A 14,267-nucleotide genomic window follows, 5' to 3' on the forward strand; every position below is an offset into this window, starting at 1 on the left:
CTTTTTTTTCTTATCACTCGGTCCTCCTTTCTTTCATCCCTTTTTTGCTCTTCAACCTTCTCACACTTCTGGTCATGAAACCCTTAGTCCACAGGCACAAGAACTTAAAGAACAAGAGGAAGTGAAAGAAAAATTAGGGCAAGGAAACAGATAAAAGAAATCACTCATGAGGAAGAATCAGCAGAAAACTCCAGGCAACATGAAGAACCAGTCTAGAACAACCATACCAAGGGACCATGAGGTAGCTACTGCAGATGATTCCACCTGTAAAGAACTCTTAGGAATGACAGAAAGGGAATTTAGAATACACATGTTGAAAACAATGAAAGAAATGATGGAAACAATGAAGGAAATTGCTAATAAAGTGGAAAATAACCAAAAGGAAATCCAAAAACAGAATCAAATAAGAGATGAACGATATGAAGAATATAAAAAGGATAGAGCAGAGCTGAAGGAACTGAAACAGTCAATTAGGGAACTTAAAGATGCAATGGAAAGTATCAGCAACACGTTAGACCATGCAGAAGAAAGAATTTCAGAGGTAGAAGACAAAGTTCTTGAGATAACACAGACAGTAAAAGAGGCAGAAAAGAAGAGAGAGAAAGCAGAACGTTCACTGTCAGAATTATGGGATTTTATGAAGCGCTCCAACATACGAGTATAGGAATTCCAGAAGGGGAAGAAGAATGCCCCAGAGGAATGGAAGCCATAATAGAGAATATTATAAAAGAAAATTTCCCAAACATCACCAAAGATTCTGACACACTGCTTTCAGAGGAATATCGGACCCCAGGTCGCCTCAACTCTAACTGAGCTTCTCCAAGACACATTGTGATGAATCTGTCCAAAGTCAAGACAAAAGAAAAGATTCTGCAAGCTCCCAGGAGTAAGCGCCAGTTGACCTACAGGGGCAAATCCATCACAGTGACCGCAGACTTCTCTAATGAAACTTTCCAAGCAAGAAGACAATGGTCATCTACCTTTAATCTACTTAAACAGAACAATTTTCAGCCCAGAATTCTGTACCCTGCTAAGCTAAGCTTCAAAATTGACAGAGAAATCAAATCATTTACGGATATACAAACATTGAGGAAATTCGCCACAACAAGACCAGCTCTACAGGAAATACTTCAACCTGCTCTGCACACTGACCACCACAATGGATCAGCAGCAAAGTAAGAACTCAGAAATCAAAGGACAGAACCTAACCTCCACACTGATGCAAAAGATAAAACTAAACAATGGACTCTCACAAAATAAGATGAATAGAATACTACCACACTTATCAATTATCTCCATAAATGTTAATGGCTTGAATTCCCCACTGAAGAGACATAGATTGGTTGACTGGATTAAAAAACACAAGCCATCCATTTGCTATCTGCAAGAAACACACCTGGCTTCAAAAGACAAATTAAAGCTCCGAGTCAAAGGTTGGAAGACAATTTTTCAGGCAAATGGAATTCGAAGAAAAAAGGAGTTGCAATCTTATTTTCAGATACGTGTGGATTTAAAGCAACTAAAGTCAAAAAAGACAAAGATGGTCACTTTATATTGGTCAAGGGAAAACTACAACAAGAAGACATTTCAATTCTAAATATTTATGCACCCAATTTAAATGCTCTGATTCTTGAAACAGACCTTACTCAGTCTGAGCAATATGATATCTGATAATACCATAATAACAGGGGACCTTAACACTCCTCTTACAGAGCTGGACAGATCCTCTAAACAGAAATTAAACAAGGATATAAGAGATTTAAATGAGACCCTAGAACAACTGTGCTTGATAGACACATATAGAACACTCCATCCCAAAGATAAAGAATATACATTCTTCTCATCACCCCATGGAACATTCTCCAAAATTGATCATATCCTGGGACACAAAACAAATATCAACAGAATAAAAAGAATTGAAATTTTACCTTGTGTCTTCTCAGACAATAAGGCACTAAAGGTGGAACTCAACTCTAACAAAAGTGCTCGACCCCACCCAAAGGCATGGAAATTAAACAATCTTCTGTTGAATAACAGATGGGTGCGGGAAGAAATAAAACAGGAAAATCATGTACTTCCGTGAGCATAACAACAATAAAGACACAAGCTACCAACACCTGTAGGATACTGCAAAAGCAGTTTTGAGAGGAAAATTCATCGCTTTAGATGCCTACATTCGAAAAACAGAAAGAGAGCACATCAACAATCTCACAAGAGATCTTATGGAATTGGAAAAAGAAGAACAATCTAAGCCTAAACTCAGTAGAAGAAAAGAAATATCCAAAATCAAATCAGAGATCAATGAAATTGAAAACAAAAGAATCATTCACAAAATTAATGAAACAAGGAGTTGGTTTTTTGAAAAAATAAATAAAATAGATAAAACATTGGCCAGACTAACTAGAAATAGAAAAATAAAATCTCTAGTAACCTCAATCAGAAATGATAAAGGGGAAATAACAACTGATCCCACAGAGATACAAGAGATCATCTCTGAATACTACCAGAAACTCTATGCCCAGAAATTTGACAATGTGAAGGAAATGGATCAATATTTGGAATCACACCCTCTCCCTAGACTTAGCCAGGAAGAAATAAAGCTCCTAAACAGACCAATTTCTTGCACTGAGATCAAAGAAACAATAAAAAAGCTTCCAACCAAAAAATTCCCTGGTCCAGATGGCTTCACTCCAGAATTCTATCAAACCTTCAAGGAAGAGCTTATTCCAGTACTGCAGAAATTATTCCACAAAATTCAGGAAGAAGGAATCTTCCCCAACACATTCTATGAAGCAAACATCACGCTGATACCAAAACCAGGAAAAGACCCAAACAAAAAGGAGAATTTCAGACCAATCTCACTCATGAATATAGATGCAAAAATTCTCAACAAAATCCTAGCCAATAGATTACAGCTTATCATCAAAAAAGTCATTCATCATGATCAAGTAGGCTTCATCCCAGGGAAGCAAGGCTGGTTCAACATACGCAAGTCCATAAACGTTATCCACCATATTAACAGAGGCAAAAATAAAGATCACATGATCCTCTCAATAGATGCAGAAAAAGCATTTGATAAAATCCAGCATCCTTTTCTAATTAGAACACTGAAGAGTATAGGCATAGGTGGCACATTTCTAAACCTGATTGAAGCTATCTATGACAAACCCACAGCCAATATTTTACTGAATGGAGTAAAACTCAAAGCTTTTCCTCTTAGAACTGGAACCAGACAAGATTGTCCTCTGTCACCTTTACTATTGAACATAGTGCTGGAAGATCTAGCCAATACAATTAGGCAAGACAAGGAAATAAAGGGAATCCAAATGGGAGCAGAGGAGGTCAAACTCTCCCTCTTTGCTGATGACATGATCTTATACTTAGAGAACCCCAAAGACTCAACCACAAGACTCCTAGAAGTCATCAAAAAATACAGTAATGTTTCAGGATATAAAATCAATGTCCACAAGTCAGTAGCCTTTGTATACACCAATAACATTCAAGATGAGAAGCTAATTAAGGACACGACTCCGTACACCATAGTTTCAAAGAAAATGAAATACCTAGGAATATACATAACGAAGGAGGTGAAGGACCTCTATAAAGAAAACTATGAAATCCTCAGAAAGGAAATAGCAGAGGATATTAACAAATGGAAGAACATACCATGCTCATGGATGGGAAGAATCAATATTGTTAAAATGTCTATACTTCCCAAAGCAATCTACCTATTCAATGCCATTCCTATCAAAGTACCTACATCGTACTTTCAAGATTTGGAAAAAATGACTCTGCGTTTTGTATGGAACCGGAAAAAACCCAGTATAGCTGAAGCAGTTCTTAGGAATAAAAATAAAGCTGGGGGCATCAGCATACCAGATTTTAGTCTGTACTACAAAGCCATAGTGCTCAAGACAGCATGGTACTGGCACAAAAACAGAGACATAGACACTTGGAATCGAATTGAAAACCAAGAAATGAAACTAACATCTTACAACCACCTAATCTTCGATAAACCAAACAAGAACATACCTTGGGGGAAAGACTCCCTATTCAATAAATGGTGTTGGGAGAACTGGATGTCTACATGTAAAAGACTGAAACTGCACCCACACCTTTCCCCACTCACAAAAATTCATTAAATTTAAGGCATGAAACAATAAAAATCCTCAATGAAAGCATAGGAAAAACACTGGAAGATATTGGCCTCGGGGAAGACATCATGAAAAGACTGCCATGGCAATTGCAACAACAACAAAAATAAACAAATGGGACTTCATTAAACTGAAAAGCTTCTGTACAGCTAAGGGGACAATAACCAAAGCAAAGAGACAACCTACACAATGGGAAAGGATATTTGCATATTTTCAATCAGACAAAAGCTTGATAACTAGGATCTACAGAGAACTCAAATTAATCCACATGAAATAAGCCAACAATCCCATATATCAATGGGCAAGAGATATGAATAGAACTTTCTCTAAAGATGACAGACGAATGGCGAACAAACACATGAAAAAATGTTCATCATCTCTCTATATTAGAGAAATGCAAATCAAAACAACCCTGAGATATCATCTAACCCCAGTGAGAATGGCCCACATCACAAAATCTCAAAACTGCAGATGCTGGCGTGGATGTGGAGAGAAGGGAACACTTTTACACTGCTGGTGAGACTGCAAACTAGTACAACCTTTCTGGAAGGAAGTATGGAGAAACCTCAAAGCACTCAAGCTAGACCTCCCATTTGATCCTGCAATCCCATTACTGGGCATCTACCCAGAAGGAAAGAAATCCTTTTATCATAAGGACATTTGTACTAGACTGTTTATTGCAGCTCAATTTACAATCGCCAAAATGTGGAAACAGCCTAAATGCCCACCAACCCAGGAATGGATTAACAAGCTGTGGTATATGTATACCATGGAATACTATTCAGCCATTAAAAATAATGGAGACTTTACATCCTTTGTATTAACCTGGATGGAAGTGGAAGACATTATTCTTAGTAAAGCATCACAAGAATGGAGAAGCATGAATCCTATGTACTCGATCTTGATATGAGGACAGTTAATGACAATTAAGGTTATGGGGGGGGAAGCAGAAAGCGGGATGGAGGGAGGGGTGTGGGGCCTTAGTGTGTGTCACACTTTATGGGGTCAAGACATGATTGCAAGAGGGACTTTACCTGATAATTTCAATCAGTGTAACCTGGCTTATTGTACCCTCAATGAATCCCCAACAATAAAAATAAAAATAAAAAATAAATAAAAAAAATAAAAAGAGTCACATCTTAACTTCAAAGAGAAATACAGACTCAGGGTGAAAGGATGGTCATCCATATTTCAGGCAAATGGTAATCAGAAAAAAGTAGGTGTTGCCAATTTATTTGCAGGCTTTACAATAGGCTTTAAACCAACAAAAGTAAGGAAGGACAGGAATGGTCACTTCATATTTGTTCAGGGCAATACTCCACATGATGAGCTCTCAATTATTAATATCAAAGCACCCAACCAGAATGCACCTCAGTTTATAAGAGAAACTCTAATTGACATGAGCAACTTGATTTCCTCCAACTCCATAATAGTCAGACATTTCAGCACTCCTTTGGCAGTGTCGGACCGATCCGCTAACAAGAAGCTGAGGAAAGAAATCTTAGATTCAAACCTAACCATCCAATATTTAGATTTAGCAGACATCTACAGAACATTTCATCCCAACAAAACTGAACACACATACTTCTCATCAGCCAATGAAACTTACTCCAAAATCGATCACATCTTAGGTCACATGTCTAACCTCAGTAAATTTAAAGGAATGGAAATGATTTTGCATCTTCTCAGACCATCATGGAATAAAAGTTGAGCTGAGTAACAACAGGAATCTGCATACTCATACAAAAACATGGAAGTTAAATAACCTTATGCTGAATGATAGCTGGGTCAGAGATGAGATTAAGAAAGAAATCGCCAATTATTTGGAACAAAACAACAATGAAGACACGAACTATCTGAACCTCTGGGACACCGCAAAGGCAGTTCTAAGAGGGAAATTAATAGCACTGCAAGCCTTCCTCAAGAGAACAGAAAGAGAGGAAGTTAACAACTTAATGGGACATCTCACGCAACTGGAAAAGGAAGAACATTCCAACCCCAAACCCAGTAGAAGAAGAGAAATAACCAAAATTAGAGCAGAATTAAATGAAATTGAAAACAAAAGAATAATACAACAGATCAATAAATCAAAAAGCTGCTTTTATAAAAGGTCAATAAAATAGATAAACCTTTAGCCAACCTAATCAGGAAAAAAAGAGTAAAATCTCTAATCTCATCAATCAGAAACAACAAAGACAAAATAACAACAGACTCATAAGAAATCCAAAAAATCCTTAATGAATATTACAAGAAACTGTATTCTCAGAAATATGAAAATCTGAAGGAAATTCACCGATACTTGGAAGCAGGTCAACTTCCAAGACTTAGCCAGAATCAAGTGGAAATGTTGAACAGGCCAATATCAAGTTCAGAAATAGCATGAACGATACAAAACCTCCTAAAAGGAAAGCCCGGAACCAGATGGCTTCACGTCAGAATTCTACCAAACTTTTAAAGAGGAATTAGTACCTATATTACTTAACCTGTTCCAAAAGGTAGAAAAACAAGGAAGACTACCCAACACATTCCATGAAGCAAACATCACCCTGATCCCCAAACCAGGAAAAGACCCAACAAGAAAAGAAAATTATAGACCGATATCACTAATGAATATAGATGCAAAAATATTCAACAAGATCCTAACAAACAGAATCCAGCAACACATAAAACTGATTATACATCATGACCAAGTCGGTTTTATCCCAGGGTCTCAAGGCTGGTTCAATATATGTAAATCTATAAATGTAATCCAGCACATAAACAAATTAAAAAACAAAGACCATATGATTCTCTCAATCGATGCAGAAAAAGCTTTTGTTAATATCCAGCATCCCTTCATGATCAGAACACTTAAGACAATCGGTATAGAAGGGATATTTCTTAAACTGATAGAAACCATCTACAGCAAACCCATAGCCAATATCATATTGAATGGAGTTAAATTGGAATCATTTCCACTCAGATCAGGAACCAGACAAGGCTGCCCATTGTCTCCATTGCTTTTTAACATTATAATGAAAGTTTTAGCCACCACAATTAGGGAATAAAAGGCGATCAAGGGTATCCATATAGGGAGAAGAGATCAAACTTTCGCTCTTCACAGATGATATGAAAGTATATCTGGAAAACACTAGGGATTATACTACAAAACTCTGAGAAGTGATCAAAGAATACAGCAGCGTCTCAGGTTACAAAATCAACATTCATAAATCGGTAGCCTTTATATATACCAACAATAGTCAAGTTGAAAAAACAGTTAAGGACTCTATCCCATTCATAATAGTGCCACAGAAGATGAAATATTTGGGAATTTATCTAACAAAGGATGTGAAAGAACTCTATAAAGAGAACTATGAAACTCTAAGAAAAGAAATAGCTGAAAATATTAACAAATGGAAAAACATACCATGTTCATGGCTGGGAAGAATCAACATTGTTAAAATGTCCATACTACCCAAAGCAATACATAATTTCAATGCAATCCCTATTAAAGCTCCACTGTCATACTTTAAAGATCTTGAAAAAACAATACTTTGTTTTATATGGAATCAGAAAAAACCTCGAATAGCTAAGACATTACTCAGAAATAAAAACAAAACAGGAGGTATTACGCTACCAGACCTCAGACTATACTACAAATCAATAGTGATCAAAACAGCATGGTATTGGCACAAAAACAGAGAAGTAGATGTCTGGAATAGAATAGAGAACCAAGAGATGAATCCAGCTACTTACCATTATTTAATCTTTGACAAGCCAATTAAAAACATTCAGTGGGGAAAAGATTCCCTATTTAACAAATGGTGCTGGGTGAACTGGCTGGCAACCTGTAGAAGTCTGAAACTGGACACAGAGGAGAGAAAAGATGGCGGACTGAAGCCAGCTTTCAACAGAGGCTCCCATTCAGAAGGAGAGTTAAGGGACAGGAATTTAGTAAGTATCCTGGTGGATTTGAGCCGCACCAAGAGAGAAGTTGAAGAATGCACATCAACACCGCTGAGGCAAACTGTGATCACAAGGACGCAAACAAAAGGTACAAAATCCATCACCAAGCGGACAGGAGTCCCCCTCCCCCATGAGACCGGCTCAAGAGCCCCACAATTAAACAAACGGGCAGAAATTAAAGGCCCTCCCACTACACTCCTTGGGAGAGACCTTCTAAAAACTGGACCTACCTCCCCTACTAGGGTGCCGTGGTGTTCTCCTGCCAGGCATAAAACTGTATAAAACTTTAAAAATCCTTTGCCGGCAAACATGAATCCCCAACACTCCCCACCCGCTCACTGAGGTCGGGAGGCCTGTCCCCCAGGAGTTCAGATTCTTGGGTGATTTCTCAAGGGGAGTGGACAGTCCCCAAGCTGCAACTGGTCAGCGCTGACTCTGAGGCATGCAAGTGTGGAGAGGGAACTTGGCTAAGGGGGAGTCACGCCTCGGTGGCACTTCCCTGCGGTGCGGTGCAGCAGCCCTCCCCGTGCATCAATACGGCCAGGCATAAAACTCTAGCTTCCCAACTGAGCTCCCAGCACTCCCCCCCACTCTCACGCGTGGTCTAGGGGCCTGTCCCCCAAGAGTTCGGATCCTTGGGAGATCTCTCGAGGGGTGTGGACAGAGCATAAACTGCGGCCAGTCACTGCTGACTCTAGGGCACGAGACAGAGGGCAAAAGTGTTGGCTGCGTGCCCACACCAGAGCGGCAGTTCCTGGAGGCAAATCAACAGCTGTTTTTTAACAGCAAAACGGCTCACTTCTGGATATTCTGAAGCCACACCCCCTGTCTCCCTGGGCAACCAGAGGAGGCCACCAATGAGCAAAAGATTTGCCTGACACTGCTCACAAACCCGGGAAGCTTCCAGGGCAGGGCCGACTCAGAGAGGTAATCGGACACAAACCTCCAGCAGCAAAGACGTTTGAACTCAGAACAGCCTGTCTTCTGTAGGCGATTTTAGCAGAAACAGAGACAGAACCCCACAAAGTTGTCTGTTCTGTTCTGTTCTGTTAGCAACATCAATCAGGGACAGGGCTAAGCCTGAGTGAACACCTCCTTCCCACCACCTGCATCAAGCACTCAAAGATGTCAGGCCCCATCTCCTCCTGTTAGATAGCGGCAGACTGCAGGGTCCTGGCAGACTTCCTTGTGATTCAGGCAGGTGCAAACCCCTGGAGTATCTGTTCACTACAGGGAACTGGGTTAGCCATCTGCAGAGATACCAGTGACTGGGTCTGATGGAGGGGCAAAGTGGGGAAGGAGACCTCAACCTTCCTAGACTGATCTATTTGCTAGGTGGCTCCTCCTGACTCCACGCAGCACTGGAGTAAGCCATATCAGAGGAGTCACCAGACCCCTGTGATCCAGTTCCCAGACACCTCTTGAACTCTCCCACCCGAGACAGGTGCCGATTGAGACAAACGAATTGGACCTTTTGAACTGAACTAATAGACTGAGGACTTTTCAGGCGGTGCCCTGAGTATTCGGTTGTAGAAAGGTTTGATTTTCCTTTTCCAACTGATGCCAGAGGTGGGCGGGAGGGGTGACTTAATTGCTGGTTTTTCCACACAGTTGAGACTTCAAGCCAGAGTAAACGTTACAATAGGATCAAACAGAAACCAGCTGAAAACAAGACAGAACCACTTTGCCCCACCACACAAGACAGGGCCCCAGTTTCTCAGGTCACAACACTGTATGGGCCCTCGATAAAGCCCCATGGGAAAAATCAAAGGGAGTAAAATAACCATGGGGCAGAATCAGCGGAAAAACTCTGGTAACATGAATAACCAGAATAGATCAACCCCCCAAGAAAAGATATGGCAGATGTGATTGAAGATCCCCTTCATAAAAAACTGGCTGAGATGTCAGAAATCGAATTCAGAATTTGGATTGCAGACAAGATTAATAAAATGGAATTAGGAATTCGAGGAGAAATTCAAAAGTTGTCTCAAGAATTTAATGAATTTAAAGACAAAACCAGCAAAGATTTAGACACACTGAAGCAAGAATTTACAGCCCTCAAAAATATGAAAAATACAGTAGAATCCCTCAGCAACAGAATGGAGCAAGCAGAAGAAAGCATTTCTGACATTGAAGATAAAGTCTTCGAACATTCCCAATCTCTCAAAGAGGAAGAGAAATGGAGAGGAAAAACAGATCACTCACTCACAGAACTCACAGATAATTCGAAGAAAATCAATATACGAATAATTGGGATTTCAGAGAATGATGAAGTGGCCTCGAAGGGCACAAAGGCCCTTCTGCATGAAATTAAGAAAGAAAATTTTCCAGACATGCCTAGAGTATCTGAAATTCAGATAGCAGACAGCTTCAGAACCCCAGCACAATTCAACCCCAATAAGTCATCCCCCAGGCATATCATAATTAGCTTCACTAAAGATAACATGAAAGAGAAGATTCTCAAAGCAGCCCAGCAAAAGAAAACTATTACATACAAAGGAAAGAATATTAGAATAACTGCAGAACTCTCTGCTGAAACTTTTCAACCCAGAAGAGGGTGATCATCAACTTTTAATCTCCTAAAGCAAAATAACTTTCAACCCAGGATCTTGTATCCAGCTAAACTGAGTTTCATTTATGATGGAGAAATTAAATACTTCAATGACATTCATATTTTGAAAAAATTTGCCATAAGTAAACCAGCTTTCAGGATATACTCGGACCTATCCTCCACAATGACCAACCCAAAACTATACCACAAAAGTAAACTCACTCAGAAACTTCGGATCAAACTCCAACTTCCACACTGGCTAAAGGATTAAAAATGTCCACTGGACCTTTGAAAAACTCAATACCCAAAATTCCACCAGACTTATCAATACTCTCCATTAATGTGAACAGCTTAAACTGTCCTCTAAAGAGGCATAGGTTAGCTGACTGGATACAAAAACTCAAGCCAGATATTTGCTGCATACAAGAGTCACATCTTAACTTAAAAGACAAATACAGACTCACGGTGAAAGGATGGTCATCCATATTTCAGGCAAATGGTAATCAGAAAAAAGCAGGTGTTGCAATTTTATTTGCAGATACAGTAGGCTTTAAACAATCAAAAGTAAGGAAGGACAAGAATGGTCACTTCATATTTGTTAAGGGTAATACTCAATATGATGAGATTTCAATTATTAATATATATGGACCCAACCAGAATGCACCTCAATTTATAAGAGAAACTCTAACAGACATGAGTAACTTGATTTCCTCCAGCTCCATAATCGTCGGAGATTTCAACACTCCTTTGGCAGTGTTGGATCGATCCTCTAACAAGAAGCTGAGCAAAGAAATCTTAGATTTAAACCTAACCATCCAATATTTAGATTTAGCAGACATCTACAGAACATTTCATCCCAACAAAACTGAATACACATACTTCTCGTCAGCCCACGGAACTTAATCCAAAATTGACCACATTTTAGGTCACGAGTCTAACCTCATTAAATTTAAAATAATAGAAATTATTCCTTGCATCTTCTCGGACCATCATGGAATAAAACTTGAATTGAGTAACAACAGGAATCTGCATACTCATACAAAAACATGGAAGTTAAATAGCCTTATGCTGAATGATAGCTGGGTCAGAGATGAGATTAAGAAAGAAATCGCCAATTTTTTGGAACAAAATGACAGTGAAGACACAAACTATCAGAACCTCTGGGACACCACAAAGGCAGTTCTAAGAGGGAAATTTGTAGCACTGCAAGCCTTCCTCAAGAGAACAGAAAGAGAGGAAGTTAACAACTTAATGGGACATCTCAAGCAACTGGAAAAGGAAGAACATTCCAACCCCAAACCCAGTAGAAGAAAAGAAATAACCAAAATTAGAGCAGAACTAAATGAAATTGAAAACAAAAGAATAATACAACAGATCAATAAATCAAAAAGCCGGTTTTTTGAAAAGGTCAATAAAATAGATAAACCTCTGGCCAACCTAATCAGAAAAAAAAAAAAACAGTAAAATCTCTAATATCATCAATCAGAAACAACAAAGACAATATAACAACAGACTCGTCAGAAATCCAAAAAATCCTTAATGAATATTACAAGAAACTGCATTCTCAGAAATATGAAAATCTGAAGGAAATTCACCGATACTTGAAAGCACACCACCTTCCAAGACTTAGCCAGAATCAATTGGAAATGTTGAACAGACCCATATCAAGTTCAGAAATACCATCAACCATACAAAACCTCCCTAAAAAGAAAAGCCCAGGATCAGATGGTTTCACGTCAGAATTCTACCAAACTTTTAAAGAGGAATTAGTACCAATATTACTCAACCTGTTCCAAAAGGTAGAAAAAGAAGGAAGACTACCCAACACGTTCTACGAAGCAAACATCACCCTGATCCCCAAACCAGGAAAAGACCCAACAAGAAAAGTGGCTCAGTCAGTAAGGTGCCGGCCCCGTATACCGAGGGTTACGGTTTTGAACCAAGCCCCGGCCAAACTGCAACCAAAAAATAGCCAGGCGTTTTGGTGGGCGCCTGTGGTCCCAGCTACTCAGGAGGCTGAGGCAGGAGAATCGCATAAGCCCAGGAGTCGGAGGTTCCTGTGAGCTGCGTGAGGCCACGGCACTCTACCAAGGGCCATAAAGTGAGACTCTGTCTCTACAAAAAAAAAAAAAAAAGAAAGAAAAAGAAAATTATAGACCAATATCACTAATGAATATAGATGCAAAAATATTCACCAAGATCCTAACAAACAGAATCCAGCAACACATCAAACAAATTATACATCATGACCAACTTGGTTTTATCGCAGGGTCTCAAGGGTGGTTCAATATCCATAAATCTATAAATGTAATTCAGCACATAAACAAATTAAAAAACAAAGACCATATGATTCTCTCAATCGATGCAGAAAAAGCTTTTGATAATATCCAGCATCCCTTCATGATCAGAACACTCAAGAAAATTGGTCTAGAAGGGACTTTTCTTAAACTGATAGAGGCCATCTACAACAAACCCATAGCCAATATCATATTGAATGGAGTTAAATTGGAATCATTTCCACTCAAATCAGGAACCACACAAGGCTGCCCATTGTCTCCATTGCTTTTCAACATTGTACAGGAAGTTTTAGCCACCGCAATTAGGGAATAAAAGGCGATCAATGGTATCCATATAGGGTTAGAAGAGATCAAACTTTCGCTCTTCACAGATAATATGATTGTGTATCTGGAAAACACTAGCAACTCTACTATAAAACTCCTAGAAGTGATCAAGGAATACAGCAGCATCTCAGGTTACAAAATCAACATTCATAAATGTGTAGTCTTTATATACACCAACAACAGTCAAGTTGAAAAAGCAGTTAAGGACTCTATCCCATTCACAGTAGTGCCAAAGAAGATGAAATATTTGGGAATTTACCTAACAAAAGACGTGAAAGATCTCTATAAAGAGAACTATGAAACTCTAAGAAAAGAAATAGCCGAAAATTTTAACAAATGGAAAAACATACCATGCTCATGGCTGGGAAGAATCAACATTATGAAAATGTCCATACTACCCAAAGCAATATATAATTTCAACGCACTCCCTATTAAAGCTCCACTGTCATATTTTAAAGATCTTGAAAAAACAATACTTCATTTTATATGGAATCAGAAAAAACCTCAAATAGCCAAGACATTACTCAGAAATAGAAACAAAACAGGAGGAATCACACTACCAGACCTCAGACTTTACTACAAATTGATAGTGATCAAAACAGCATGGTATTGGCACAAAAACAGAGAAGTAGATATCTGGAACAGAATAGAGAACCAAGAGATGAATCCAGCTACTTACCGCTATTTGATCTTTGACAAGCCAATTAAAAACATTCAGTGGGGAAAAGATTCCCTATTTAACGAATGATGCTGGGTGAACTGGCTGGCAACCTGCAGAAGACTGAAATTGGACCCACACCTTTCACCATTAACTAAGATAGACTCTCATTGGATTAAAGATTTAAACTTAAGACATGAAACTATAAAAATACTAGAGGAGAGTGCAGGGAAAACCCTTGAAGAAATTGGTCTGGGCAAGTATTTTATGAGGAGAACCCCCCGGGCAATTGAAGCAGCTTCAAAAATACACTACTGGGACTTGATCAAACTAAACAG

The 14,267-nt window shown here is 39.0% G+C and overlaps 1 protein-coding gene across 1 annotated transcript in view; it reads right to left on the reverse strand.

Annotated features, from left to right (window-relative positions):
- CNIH3 (cornichon family AMPA receptor auxiliary protein 3) overlaps positions 1-14,267 on the reverse strand; it is a 214,557-nt gene that overhangs the window by 153,562 nt on the left and 46,728 nt on the right. The window lies entirely within an intron of this gene.

The sequence above is a fragment of the Nycticebus coucang genome, chromosome 10 (genome assembly GCF_027406575.1).
Source record: "Nycticebus coucang isolate mNycCou1 chromosome 10, mNycCou1.pri, whole genome shotgun sequence".
In the NCBI taxonomy this organism is placed as follows: Eukaryota; Metazoa; Chordata; class Mammalia; order Primates; family Lorisidae; genus Nycticebus; species Nycticebus coucang.